Raw genomic sequence first — 15,774 nt, forward strand, 5'->3', positions numbered from 1 at the left:
GGTGATTAGGGGAATTATATACAATCCTTGGTACAATCCTTTTAATTTTTAGTCCCTGAATGGATCACTACTGCATGAGTCTACAATGGAGAAGGTTTTAGGGGCAATCGGTCATAGTAGTTACAAATGTGTCATATCTAAAGTTATAGGCAATTCGGCTTCACCTAGTAGGCATCTGTTTGTGGCAGATCGGTGCACCGTTGCTATTGACTATTGCGGTGGGTTCACATCACGTTTTTCCCATCCTTTCAATACATACAAAAAACCATATACGTTAAACGGATGCCTCAGACTATTGCCATACAGTGGCATCCGTTCACCATAGAGTTCCATTTAAAAAAAAAAAAGCATACGCTTTTTTTTTACCATTGTGCAGGATATAAGAACGTGGTGTGCTACGCTTTTGTATTTTTTTTTTTGTAACGCATATGTCAAACGGAGGCATAAAACGTCATGTGAACCCACCCTTACTGTCAAATTGTCACGCTTCAGTGTGGGAGGGAAACGCACACCGAACGTAGGAGGGAAAGGGGTGAGGGGAAAAGGCCTGGAAACTAGGGAAAGGAGCAGGTCACCTCCTAGAGAAACCCTAATCAAAGTCCTGACAGACTGCAAGTATGAACTGACCCCAGAGGTAGGTGAGTTCATACACAGGAACCTAAAGTCCTAACTCACCCTGTAGGACCCTGGTACTAATGTCATGACAAAAGACAACCTGTTCCTCCAAACGGTAGGACAAACAGGAGTCTCCCTCAGGCCTAAACACAAATGACAGGGAAAACAGCAACACAAGAAAACCCAAACAATAAACAAAAGGGGAAGAAGACACTTAACTTCAAATGGCTATGGAAGCACAGGAACTCCGCCGAAATTCAAACACCAGCAATCCACAACAAGACTGAAGCTATAAACCGCACAGCATGGTGGGAAAAGCCACAATAAATAGGGAAGGTTAAATGACCACATAAGCAACACCTGAGGCAAGGGGTGTGGCCATTACCAGAAACAACACAGACATGAATTGATCCACAAGGAACCTGTCAGATCAAACCACGTGTTGCCAGTCTCACTGATCTCCTGGCACCTGTCACAGGAACGTCCGTTACAGTACCCCCGCCCACCACCTTTACGGGTGACCTCCGGTCACCCAGGACCGACCTTATCTGGGTGAGACCTGTGAAAAACTTTCACCAAATGACTAGCATTTACGTCGGATCCTGGTACCCACATCCTCTCCTCCGGTCCATAACCCTTCCAGTGAACAAGATACTGAGGAGATCTATGGAGAACTTGAGAGTCAATTATCTTGGCGATCTGAAATTCCAAACTATCGTCCACCATGACAGCAGCGGGTGGCAAGGAAGACGGTTCCCAAGGTTCAACATATCTCTTCAACAAAGATTTATGAAACACATTATGAATTTTAAGAGCCTGAGGAAGTTCAAGACGAAAGGCTACTGGATTAATAATGGCAGTGATCTTACATGGACCAATAAACCTTCCAAGAAGGTACCTTCATCTTAATGTTTCTTGTGGACAGCCACACAGAATCACCCACTCTTTGTCCGGACCATTCATATGTTTCCTGTCAGCAATACGTTTATACTTGTTGCCCATATTCCTCAAGTTATTTAGAATTTTCCGCCATATAGAATACAATGATGACAAAAAATGTTCCTCCTCAGGAATACCAGAAGTATCAGAACCAGAAAATGTGCCAAACTGCGGGTGAAACCCATATGCCCCATAAAACGGCGACTTATCAGTTGACTCCTGTCTACGATTGTTTATGGCAAACTCTGCTAAAGACAAAAATTATGGTTCTCAGAGACAAAACATCTAAAGTAAGTCTCCAGACTCTGATTAGTGTGTTCCGTCTATCCGTTCGACTGAGGATGAAAAGCCGAAGAGAAGAACAGTTGTACCCCCAGTCTAGTACAGAACGCCTTTCAGAATTTGGAAACAAACTGAGTCCCATGATCCGAGACCACGTCAGAGGGAATGCCATGTAGTTTCACAATGTTATCAACACTTGTGCAAGAGTTTTAGCATTAGGTAGGCCCGGCAATGCTATAAAGTGCGCCATTTTACTAAAGCGATCAACTACCACCAGAATAACTCTTTCCTGAAGAATTAGGTAGATTAGTTATAAAATCCATGGATAAATGAGTCCATGGTATGGACGGGATGGGCAACAAAAGTAGAGATCCAGAAGGCCGAGTATGTGTAACCTTAGCTCGTGCACAAGTGCTACAGGCTGACACATAGTCCTCAACACACTTACGCAACCCCGGCCACTAAAATCTACGAGAAATGACGTCAGCAGTGGATCTGCTCCCAAGGTGTCCCGTAAGAACCGTACAGTGATGTTCCTCAAACACCTTGTGATGCAATTCAGATGGAACAATCAATTTCCCAGAGGGACAAGAATCTGGGGCATCTCCCTGAGCCTCTAACACCTTAACCTCTAGGTCAGGGTATAGAGCGTATATCACTACCCCCTCCGACAGTATCGGACTTGGATTTTCAAAATCACGACTTACAGGGAAACTACTTGACAAGGCATCTGCCTTGACGTTCTTAACCCCATGACGATAAGTGACAATGAAATTGAATCTGGTGAAAGACAAAGACCATCTGGCTTGTCTCTGGTTCAGTCATTTAGCCGACTCCAGGGAAGCCAGGTTTTTGTGATCTGTGAACACCGTGATAAGATGAATCGCCCCTTCCAATCAATGACGCCACTCTTCAAAAGCCAACTTAATGGCCAGCGACTCTGTTACCCACATCATAATTTCTCTCTGCAGCAGAGAGATTTTTAGAGAAAAATACACATGGGCGCCATTTACCTGGTGACAGGCCCTACGATAAGACTGCTCCTACCCCCACCTTGGACACGTCAACCTCCACAATGAAAGGCTGTGACACATCCGGCTGCACCAATATAGGGGCAGGAGCAAAACACTCCATTACCGCAGAAAAGTCTTGCAATGCCAAATCGGACCACACTGAGACATCCGTCCTTTCTTAGTCATGTCAGTTAAGGGTCTCAGAGTCACCACTGTCGAATAGTTGTTAATACCTTTTCGGTAATAGTAGGTGAACCCCAAAAACCGCATAAGAGCCTTCACAGCACGGACTTTCTCTGGATCCATACGAAAACTCGAGGATGACAACAGGTAGCCCAAGACCTGCAGCTCCTGTACAGCAAAAATACACTTTTCCAATTTTGCATACAATTTATTATCTCTTAGGATCTGTACCACCTGTCTAATGTGATCCTGATGAGTCTCCACATCTGGAGAATAAATTAGTATGTCATACAAATACACGACAACAACACTACCCACCAGGTGATGAAAAATGTCATTCACAAAATGCTGGGAAACCGCAGGAGCATTGGTCAACCCAAAAGGCATGACCAGGTTCTCAAAGTGACCCTCTGGGGTATTAAAAGCCATCTTCCATTCATCCCCTTCCTTGATCCTGACCAGATTATATGCCCCCCTTAAGTCAAACTTGGAGAACACCTTGGCACCAACAATCTGGTTAAACAAATCAGGAATCAAAGGAAGGGGGTAAGGATCACGGACAGTAATCCGATTGAGCTCACGGAAATCCAAACATGGCCTAAAGGTTCCGTCCTTTTTTAACAAAGAAAAACCCTGCTGCCGCAGGAGATTTGGAAGGTCTTATGTGTCCATTAGCCAAACTTTCGATAATATACTCTCTCATGGCCGTTCTTTTGGTTCCAGAAAGAGTATACAACCTATATTTGGGCAACTTAGCTCTGGGAATAAGGTTGATAGGACAATCATATTCCCAATGCGGAGGTAAATCCTGGCATCCACTTTCAGAAAATACATCGGAAAAATCAGATATAAAAGAGGGTAATGTTTTTGTGGTTAAAGCAGAAAAAGACATATTCAGACAATTATCAACGCAATAATCACCCCAATCCAGAATCTGTCTAGCTTGACAATCGATGGTTGGATTGTGCTTGCTTAACCACGGCAAACCCAGAACCAACGAAGCAGGGTGACCTTCCATCACAAAATACGAGATGAACTCCTGATGAAAGTCACTCACTCTTAATCGGATGTCATGCACCATGTGAGACAAACACTTCTAAATTAGAGGTACAGAATCAATGGCAAAAAATTGAAATGTTTTTCTCTAATGCACTCGGTGACAACCCGTGCATACGGACGAACTGACGATCACTTAGAATCATTCCTACCCCACTGTCGACAAATACCTCAATCCCCACAATCTTGGCATCTAGCGCCACCTCGGCAGTCAGGAGAAATCAGGTACTACCAGTCAAAGACAAATGCATGTTCTCTGACTCCCCTCTTACCCCTCGAAGACTCAGATGGGAATTAGACGTTCCCTTTTCTTTTTGACACTGAATGCATGGACATATATTGATAAAATGTCCCTTTTGTCCGCAGAAAAAACACACACCCTTCCTATGACTAATACCCTTGAAAGCGGATCCAGGAGTAGCTCCCCCTAATTGCATGGGTTTGTCCCCAGACATAAACTCAGGAGTATCTTCACCCAAATTGTAAGGAGACATGAAGCACTGTACAGCCACCAGCCCACCACTGAAATCACACATAATGCACATACAAGAGAGGTTGTCGAGAGGGAGAGCAGCTCTTTGCTTAGGTCCTCTGGATGAAAGAAAGATCGCTACAGACTTCTTTGGTAATTGACTGTAACTTTGCTCCAGTAGATGCATGGGGGTCCGGGGTGTTACCTCTAAAATACATACAGGTAAAGAGGATCTGTTTTTTCTTTGGACATGTTTGTTTTACTAACTACTTGCATTCTCTATGAAATAACATTTCTAAAGTATCTTTTCTTAGAACCCTGCATTGTACCGTTCCTATGTTACTCCTCCTGGAAAATTATGATTAGATTGACAGCTGGGTGATACCATTTCCCTTTGCCAAGAGAATGAAAAGACCTAGTTGTCAATTTATTCACACATTTCCTGGAAGAAAAACAGAGACACATCTTCTGATTTTTGAATTTTGAAATGTCAGGACAGCTGACAGAAGTATTGTGACCATACATGATTGTCCTAATGGCACATGCATGCAGCCATGTTTTGAGATCTGTGTTGTAAGGATCTCATGGCAACCATAGAAATGTATAGGCCTATATTATACTTCTGTGTGCCTCGAGTTTTACACAGGCATGCACATATGTCTGTGTGAGAAAATAAGGTGTATAAGAAGGTCAATGTTTCTAGGGGAGAATATGATGCCTCATGGAGCAGCCATATGGAGGCAAGTGGAAATCAGATTTCAAACCCCCAAGGAAGCTGAATCATCAGTGTTCAGTGTTACATAGTAGAGATTAGCTAATCGATTGTAAACTAATTTTCATAAAAATTCTTCTGCCAAACATATCTAAAGGGTTGGCGATTCACTTTGGATGAATTGCGCAAAACAGCGCCCGCCAAAATTTAGTAAAACTGCAAGGGAAGCAGGGCAGCTAGGATAAAGACGGAGGATCACATGACCCAATATTGGGGCCCAGATGGAGGGCTTCCTCACAATACTTTGCAGGCAGCCAATCAGGAGGGAGGGTATTGGCTGGTTTATAAGCCTATGTGCGAGTTTTGAAGCACAGGCGCCATTGTGAGCTCAGCCAGTGATGTGACAGGACATGTCTGCCATGTCTCTGACAGACACTAATTGCAAACATAAGGCAGCTATCTTACGGTAGATTGAAATATTTATCAGTAGAGAGCAGTTAGCGTCCTGGGACTGGGTCTGTTACAGTAAGGCTAGCTGCCGGAGCTGTTCATGTCATGCACTGCCTGAACAAAGATCTCAAAAAGAGACATTACTCTTTTTTCTTTGCATGAGCCAGCCTCTTTCTCCAAACAATCTGTTACAAAGCTTCTACAGTTCATAAGTGTTTAATAGGCATAGTCCCAGCACCAGCAGCATATATTTTACTACATACTCGGCAGAATTGCGCCTTTTGCTTTAAAAAAACCTGCTGTAATTTTGCTACTGCTTATAAGTGTACAATTCAGCGCATTTTAGTGCGTCAATACCAGTGTTCAGTGTGTTCATAGCAGGGGACTTTAATTGTGCCTGTGTTTATGACAAAAAAGCAAACAGTTAGAATTCTGCTACCATTTATAAGTGCACAATTTTGCGCATTTTAGTGCAGCAATACCAGTTTTAAAAAGCCTAACGGATGTGACTTGTGTTTTTAAATAGGCTGTTCTTTAATACCAAGCATGCGTTTACCCATAGCTACATATGTCATGTTAGCGCAAAGAGGTTATTCAACCCTTAAAATGCTTCCCCAAATGCCTGGGCCCCTCACACAGATTGTACTTACCTTGCTCCCCGGTGCCCACGTCGCTTCTGACGCCCACACAGCCTCCACTGCATCTCCCTGCATCCTGTGATGGGAGGAGCAGCCAAAAGCAGGCCGTGACGAGGACCAGCCTCCCTAGCCGCACCCGCGATGCTAAGGAAGCTCGTCGGGCATCAGAAGTGACGCAGGAGCAGGGGAATGAGGTAAGTACAATCTGTGTGAGGAACCCGGGCATTTGGGGAGGCATTTTAGGGGTTGGATAACCCCTTCAAGGGGGAGAGAGAAAAAAAATTAAATAAGAGAAAAATACACCAGAGTGCCATATACCAATTTTAAGGTCAATTGGAACATGATTTGGATACAAATCAATTCAGAGCCAAATCTAATTTTTTGACCGACTAGTTAGAATCTAACCAGAAACAAATTTCAAGAAATTCGCCCACCTCTAGTAAATAGCATTGTAGTTAAAGGGTACAAGAAGTATGTTTAAAGGGGTTGTGCAAACTTAGCCTTTGTGGCGTATTGACCGAAATGATCAAAATGATGATCCTATAGTGTAGCAGTGCTATACAGATCTACAGTATGGAAACACCATCCCTGTGCGCACAAAACCTTAAGTAGTAAGTATTCTAGCCTGCAAGGAAGTGCTGAAGAGTTTAAGATGATGGCTGATATGGCAAGATCTGAATGAAAGACACTGACCTTGAATTTTCTCAGGCAATGAACAAGGCTTTTTTTCTAAATGCAAGGTCCAATTTGTGTTCTTAATCATTTTGTACACTTTTATAGTTGACCCCGTGGTATTTTCAGTCACAGGTTAGAAAATCAGCATTCTCCAGTAAGCAAACCTCAGCAGTTCACTGCAGAGTGCTGACACCTAGAGGATTTCTATAAAATTGCTTCTCTCTGCATCGGTAAATAAAGTGACCGCAATTAATATAATAATTAGGCAATATTTCATTAATTGTATCTATAGAAGAGGTTATACTGTAGAGAAGGAGGAGCTGAGCAGATTGATACTGGCTTCATGTATAAGGAATCAGTAATAAGTATGACCTGTCATTTTGTGAAATTCCTTCTCATTTTGAGCTTGGAAGCCCAGAGGGTGAAGAGATTCAGTGATTGATATATGAGCTTGCATGACTATCAGTCACTTAGAAAGACCATCCTTGGACTTCTAGGACTATAATGAGAAGAGATTTTCCAAGATTTTATAACTGATGACTTATCCTCTGAATAGGTAATCAGTATCTGATCAGTGAGGGCCTGACACCCAGGACCCCTGCCATTCAGCTATTTTAGAAGGTACTGGCACAGTGCAGTAAGTTGTACAGCGGCTGTGCTTGGTATCGCACTGAGCCCCACTTACTTCAATGTGGCTGAGCTGCTCATAGGCTACGTGAGTAATGAACATGTCATCACTGGCCTAGGAAAAGCTGTTAGAAGGCCCCAGCACATACAGGAGTGCCAGTACCTTTTCATACAGCTGGTGTTTGACCCCCACCAATCAGATACCGATGACCTATATATACAGTAAGGTCCATAATTATTGGGACATCGACACAATTCTAAAATTTTTGGCTCTATAAACCACCACAATGGATTTGAAATGAAACGAACAAGATGTGCTTTAACTGGAGACTGTCAGCTTTAATTTGAGGGTATTTACATCCAAATCAGGTGAACGGTGTAGGAATTACAACAGTTTGCATATGTGCCTCCCACTTGTTAAGGGGCCAAAAGTAATGGTACATAATAATAATCATAAATCAAACTTTCACTTTTTAATACTTGGTTGCAAATCCTTTGCAGTCAATTACAGCCTGAAGTCTGGAACGCATAGACATCACCAGACGCTGGGTTTCATCCCTGGTGATGCTCTGCCAGGCCTCTACTGCAACTGTCTTCAGTTCCTGCTTGTTCTTGGGGAATTTTCCCTTCAGTTTTGTCTTCAGCAAGTGAAATGCATGCTCAATCGGATTCAGGTCAGGTGATTGACTTGGCCATTGCATAACATTCCACTTCTTTCCCTTAAAAAACTCTTTGGTTGCTTTTGCAGTATGCTTTGGGTCATTGTCCATCTGCACTGTGAAGCACCGTCCAATGAGTTCTGAAGCATTTGGCTGAATATGAGCAGATAATATTGCCCGAAACACTTCAGAATTCATCCTGCTGCTTTTGTCAGCAGTCACATCATCAATAAATACAAGAGAACCAGTTCCATTAGCAGCCATACATGCCCACGCCATGACACTACCACCACCATGCTTCACTGATGAGGTGGTATGCTTAGGATCATGAGCAGTTCCTTTTCTTCTCCATACTCTTCTCTTCCCATCACTCTGGTACAAGTTGATCTTGGTCTCATCTGTCCATAGGATGTTGTGCCAGAACTGTGAAGGCTTTTTTAGATGTCGTTTGGAAAACTCTAATCTGGCCTTCCTGTTTTTGTGGCTCACCAATGGTTTACATCTTGTGGTGAACCCTCTGTATTCACTCTGGTGAAGTCTTCTCTTGATTGTTGACTTTGACACACATACACCTACCTCCTGGTGGGGGCTCTTGATCTGGCCAACTGTTGTGAAGGGTGTTTTCTTCACCAGGGAAAGAATTCTTTGGTCATCCACCACAGTTGTTTTCCATGGTCTTCCGAGTCTTTTGGTGTTGCTGAGCTCACCGGTGCGTTCCTTCTTTTTAAGAATGTTCCAAACAGTTGTTTTGGCCATGCCTAATGTTTTTGCTATCTCTCTGATGGGTTTGTTTTGTATTTTCTAATGATGGCTTGCTTCACTGATAGTGACATCTCTTTGGATCTCATCTTGAGTGTGGACAGCAACAGATTCCAAATGCAAAAAGCACACTTGAAATGAACTCTGTACCTTGTATATGCTCATTGTAATTGGGATAATGAGGGAATAACACACACCTGGCCATGGAACAGCTGAGAAGCCAATTGTCCCATTACTTTTGGTCCCTTAACCAGTGGGAGGCACTTATGCAAACTGTTTTAATTCCTACACGGTTCACCTGATTTGGATGTAAATACCCTTAAATTAAAGCTGACAGTCTGCAGTTAAAGCACAACTTGTTCGTTTCATTTCAAATCCATTGTGGTGGTGTATAGAGCCAAAAATGTTAGAATTGTATTGATGTCCCAATATTTATGGACCTGACTGTGTGTGTATATATATATATATATATATATATATAAAAAAATCTGCTCAGTTCCTCCTGCTCTATAACATAATACTGATAGATTGTCAGCTTACTTAGTGGTCTTGGGTAGTAAATACAATACTTCTGTACCAACATCCAGATGGTCGTACTCTTCTCCTTAGTCTCTGATAATGTCTCATGTCTCTGACAGGTAGCGGAGCACAATGAACTGATCACATGTTCAGCTTTCCCTTCCTGCCCTTCAATAATTTCACAGATCACTGCAGGCAAGGGACAGAGAGAGGACCATGTGATTTAACTGCTGCACAGTTCTCTCTATAATCAGCAGAGCTGACGGAATCTTAGGAAATTGCCCTCTCCCCAGTTAGAGAAGTGGCCCTCCTCAGGTCCCTATATCTCATTTAACAAATCCTAGTGCTTTACTGAATTTGTGTAATCTCTTCTTTCTTTTATTATCTTTAGGAGATTATGAATAACCAGGGCTTTTTTTCTCAGAGAAAAGGTGGTGGAACTCAGCCCCCCTCCCCTGGCCACGCCCCTACCCACCCCTAGGACCGCCCCCTAAAACCGCCCCTTTAGAGAACAGGGATGCAAGTAAAATTTGGGGGGACTATAAAAGTCCAGCCCAGCAAAGAAACCCCCCAGATGGGGATGGCACTGTTAATGGGGGATCTGGGGATGGCATCCGCAGATCCCCATCCTCTAACAGTGCCATCCACAGACCCCCCCATCCTATAACAGTGCAATCCACAGACCCCCCCACCCCATAACAGTGCCATCCACAGACCCCCCCACACCATAACAGTGCCATCCACAGACACCCACCCACCCCATAACAGTGCCATCCACAGACCCCCCACCCCATAACAGTGCCATCCACAGACCCCCCCCACCCCATAACAGTGCCATCCACAGACCCCCCCTTAACAGTGCTATCCGGATGCAGGGAGATGCAGTGGAGGCTGTGTGGGCGTCAGAAGCGACGTGGGCACCGGGGAGCAAGGTAAGTGCAATCTGTGTGAGGGGCCCAGGCATTTGGGGAAGCATTTTAAGGGTTGAATAACCTCTTTGCGCTAACATGACATATGTAGCTATGGGTAAACGCATGCTTGGTATTAAAGAACAGCCTGTTTAAAAACACAAGTCACATCCGTTAGGCTTTTTAAAACTGGTATTGCTGCACTAAAATGCGCAAAATTGTGACCCCCCCCACCCCATAACAGTGCCATCCACAGACACCCCCCCACCCCATAACAGTGCCATCCACAGACCCCCCCACCCCATAACAGTGCCATCCACAGACCCCCCCTTAACAGTGCCATCCACAGACCCCCCCTACCCCATAACAGTGCCATCCACAGACCCCCCTTAACAGTGCCATCCACAGACACCCCCCCACCCCATAACAATGCCATCCACAGACACCCACCCACCCCATAACAGTGCCATCCACAGCCCCCCCACCCCATAACAGTGCCATCCACAGACCCCCCCACCCCATAACAGTGCCATCCACAGACCCCCCTTAACAGTGCTATCCACAGACCCCCCCACCCCATAACAGTTCCATCCACAGACCCCCCCCACCCCATAACAGTGCCATCCACAGACCCCCCCACCCCATAACAGTGCCATCCACAGACCCCCCCACCCCATAACAGTGCCATCCACAGACCCCCCCACCCCATAACAGTGCCATCCACAGACCCCCCCACCCCATAACAGTGCCATCCACAGACCCCCCCCCACCCATAACAGTGCCATCCACAGACACCCCCCCACCCCATAACAGTGCCATCCACAGACCCCCCCACCCCATAACAGTGCCATCCACAGACCCCCCACCCCTTAACAGTGCCATCCACAGACCCCCCCCACCCCATAACAGTGCCATCCACAGACCCCCCCTTAACAGTGCCATCCACAGACCCCCCCCCCTTAACACTGTCATCCACAGACCCCCCCCCCATTGCCGCTCCAGTACAGTTATAAAATGTGTAAAATTAATAATGATTCTATTCATGAGGCCCCCTCTGTAGTAGAACATTCAATATATCCATCCTACTCACAGGGCTGTTATCGTAATCCAGGCCGGCCGGGCAGACGAGCGGCAGCGTCACTGACTGACGTCACGTGCCTGCGCCGCCTGCTTCATTCATAAAGTAGGCCGGGCAGGCACGTGACGTCAGTCAGTGACGCTGCCGCTCGTCTGCCCGGCCGGCCTGGATTACGATAACAGACCTCTGAGTAGGATGGATATATTGAATGTTCTACTACAGAGGGGGATGTAGTAGAATAGAATCATTATTAATTTTACACATTCTATAACTGAACTGGTGGAGCTGGGGGCCGGAGCACAGTGAACGCACCGGCCCCCAGCTCCTCCTCCCAGTCCCTCCCCGCTGATACATCACAGCCTGCGATGCTGGAGCATGGCAGGCTGCGATGTCAAAAGGTGGCGGAACGCCGTTCCGGTGCGTTCCGCCAGAAAAAAAGCCCTGTGAATAACCATGACTCTTCTCAGGTAGATTTGACTCTTTTCAAGGCCTGGGCTGCAATGATTATGTTGCTGGTTCTCGGCAACCACTTACTTTTAGCTCATGAGTGACACACCGCTGAAATCAGCATTTCTGTCACTAAGTTATGCTGCTCTCAGTGAGGTCAGCTTAAAGTTGATGACAGGTTCCCTTTAAAGGTATAGAAATACAATATCTTTTTTTTTCAATTGTACTATGTAATTATGATAGCACACAATCACATTTTTACATCTCTGCGCCCAGAAATGCAAATGAGTAATTTATTCATCTCAAATATAACATAAGGGATTTTTATCCTATAGTTGTTTATAGTTGTTGGTAAAACTAGTGTCTGGCTGGCAGTAATTTTATGTGTATGATCAACTTTACAGCCAAAGTCTAATTAGCAAAATCCAAAGAGACCATGTGAAACTAACCAAACTCTGACCCAAACACATTCCTGCTACTGTAAACCTAGAAAACATGCAGAGCAAGGGTCATTCTGGACACATTTTACTAGGATACGAAGTGACAACGTTTTGTCCAACCCAAATGTCAACAGATGTTGTGATTGTTCTTGCAAAAAAAGGGGGGGAATTAGTAAGCTAAATGCACTAGAATTCGGGCTCAGTATGCTGCACAAAACTGATGGAAACTGATGAAACTTTGGCACAAAATATTGGTCTAAAGTAAGCCAACTAAGAGCTGGCATAAAGAAAACTGTCCATTATGTCTAGTAGGATTCTCCAAAACTGTCACACAGCGTGAGGAATTGTGAGGCTATGTTCACATGGGAAAAATATGTGTGACAAAATACAGTAGGAGATCCCTAAGCTGATCTGTCTCTGAGAACAGCACGTTTTGGTGGTAGAAACACTGCCCAAATGCAAAGATTCTTGGGCCAATGATCGGGAACGAGCGTGTTCCGGATAATTGGCCCATATAATCAATCAGCCAATGAAGGAGGAAACACTTGTTTGTTGGCTGATGGGCATCTTTTTATCAGGATAAAAGGTGCCTGATTATCAGCAGCACATCTCTGTGTACTGTGTAATCAGAGGTGTGCTGTCAATAGTCCATAGATCGGGATGAATACAGTAGCAATCGTTCCTCCCACATTCAGTTTGCATTGGCATGTGTAATCAGGTTGGCGCAAATACGTTATTATCCATGGGCAGTCACACTGCCTGACTTTAATTGGTAATACAGCTAAAATACACAGTGTTTTTGAAAACAGTTGTGTAAGAAGGATGTGCCCATAGTCAAGTTTTTTCTTATTGGAATGAATGGGAAGCTGTTTGTGGCATATTTTGATGCCTATGACCATTTTACGCAATGGAATTGCCCTGTGAACATAGCCTGATACATTTGCTGCAGTTTCTGCCTGGTCTAGTTTTAATCTGTCTAAATTTAGGACATTAGTAATGAATCTGCCCTAATGAGAGCTAGAGATAGAAATGTTGATTAGTGATACGATGCAAGTCATGAAGAACATCAGGAGGGATGTTAAAAACATATCACAGGTTAAGAGTCAAGTAATGAAAGGGACAGTGGGGGACATTTTTTTGTTATGGTCTTAAATTTAGAAAGCTTAACACTAGACCAAGCAGGACACACTGGTATTCACTTTGTTGTAAGCAGATAACCAGCAAAACACATACTATGGTTTCCTATTTACCCATAGAAGTCAATGGAGTCCAATAATACTGATCTTTAGTAAGCCTTCGAGACTATTCTTCCTAGAGATGTCAATGGACAATTATCACAAGAAAATGGATCCAAGGTTTCTCTGTCTGCCAACGGTTATCATCACGCAGAGTTTGCCGTGGATCTCAAGTCCAAAGAATCTATTCACTCATCTCTAATACCTAGAAATGAAATTGCAGGCATTAGTGAAGGATGTCTGGCTGTAAACATAGCGGCAAGGAGGATTTCACACCCCTGATTCTGCTTTTGATTGGTGAATGTTAGCTTCAATAGAGGAAATACGCTTTAGGGCTCATGCACAAGACTGTATGTATTTTACTATCCGCAAAATGCGGACCTGTAAAAAATACAGATGATTTCCGTGTGCATTCCGTATTTTGTGGAACGGAACAGCTGGCCCCTAATAGAACAGTCCTATCCTTATCCGTTTTGCGGACAATAATAGGACATGTTCTATTTTTTTACGGAACGGACATGCGGACATATACGGAAACGGAATGAACACGGAGTAACTTCCATTTTTTTTTTGCAGACCCATTGAAATGAATGGTTTCGCATGCGGTCCGCAAAAAAAAATAAAAAATGGATTGGACTCAGAAAGAAAATACATTTGTGTGCTTGATCCCTTAGGGCTAACTTTTCATTTTTTTTCTTTCACAATATTTTTATTGAGTTATTGATCAAAATAATACAGGCATTTAGTAATAGCAGCGTGTACAGACATACAATAATCATGATGTTACTGAAAGTCATGGCACTTCAAGGGCTAACTTTTCAACAGTTTAAACATGACAAGTTTGGAGTAATCCATCTCAGGTATTGACACCTTATAATACTTCATCTTTTACTACTGCATAGACACTTATTAGGAAATGCACCTAAAAACCAAGAATACAGCATAAAACAACACCACGAGATTACTTTTAAAAGAACATGCTATATATATAAAGTCCCAATAGGACAATTAGGTCGTAACAAGTAGCCCTTGTTCTGCACATCCCTAATTAACTAATAAAATATGTACCAAGGTCATCTAAGCATTGGCAACTGAGAGTAGCTTAGTGCTTGTTACTGCAGTAGGGTCATGGAGCTATTGAGTCTTCATTTACTGGTATCCAACAAAGGCAACATTTATACAATGTCTTTGTTGTCTCTCCATGGGTTTCCAATAGTCACCTTAGCTTCCTCAGATACCAAAAAAATTATATACCATATGTACACTGACAAAAATTAACACACCAAAAAGATGTTGGAATCAAATGAAACTTTCTATGTGTGAATGTAATGATGATACATATACGTGATTACCAGGGGCGTAGCTATAGGGGGTGCAGAGGTAGCAGTCGCTACCGGGCCCAGGAGCCTGAGGGGGCCCAAAGACCCTTGTGCCAAATAAGACACTGGCATTATAGAAAGTGCATACTGGTCAATTTACACCTCTGGCTGGAGGGAAGGGGTTAGGTTAAGAATTTGGCATGAGGAGTGCCCTTTCAATGTTTGCCTCCAACAGCAGGAAGGCTATGTGCTCACCTGCCCCTTGCCAACAAGCACTGAGGGACGGAGGCCCAAGCTGAACTCTTGCACCAGGGCCCATGAGCTTTTAGCTACGCCTCTGGTGATTACAATATTAGAGCAAAAAGAGAGTTTATTGGGGAAAACTGTACAAATGAAAGGAGGTTCTAGTACCTGTTGGACGACCTCTAGCCTGGAAACAAGATACCATTGGGCATAGGGTTATACAGGTTCTATATGGTATCCTTCAGCACATTTTCCCACAGATGTTGTAGCTGGACATGTAGATCCTGCACACTTGTAGGTTGTCAAAGCTGGTGTCCCAGTTGGTCCCATAAATGTTCATTTGGCATTAACTCTGGGGACCGGGCAGGCCGAGGAAGTGTTACAATCTGGAGGATACATTCCTTGTAAACCCTTGCTCTGTGTGGACGAGCTTAATCCAGCTGAAAAATACCAGTTGGAAACCCTGCCATGAAAGGCTGCAGGATGCCCTGCACATATCGCTGAG

The 15,774-nt window shown here is 44.0% G+C and overlaps 1 protein-coding gene across 1 annotated transcript in view; it reads right to left on the reverse strand.

Moving 5' to 3' along the window:
- The window catches only part of AMMECR1 (AMMECR nuclear protein 1), a 248,496-nt gene that overhangs the window by 211,351 nt on the left and 21,371 nt on the right, over positions 1-15,774 (reverse strand). The gene's annotated exons all lie outside the window — the stretch shown is intronic.

The sequence above is a fragment of the Bufo bufo genome, chromosome 8 (assembly GCF_905171765.1).
Source record: "Bufo bufo chromosome 8, aBufBuf1.1, whole genome shotgun sequence".
In the NCBI taxonomy this organism is placed as follows: Eukaryota; Metazoa; Chordata; class Amphibia; order Anura; family Bufonidae; genus Bufo; species Bufo bufo.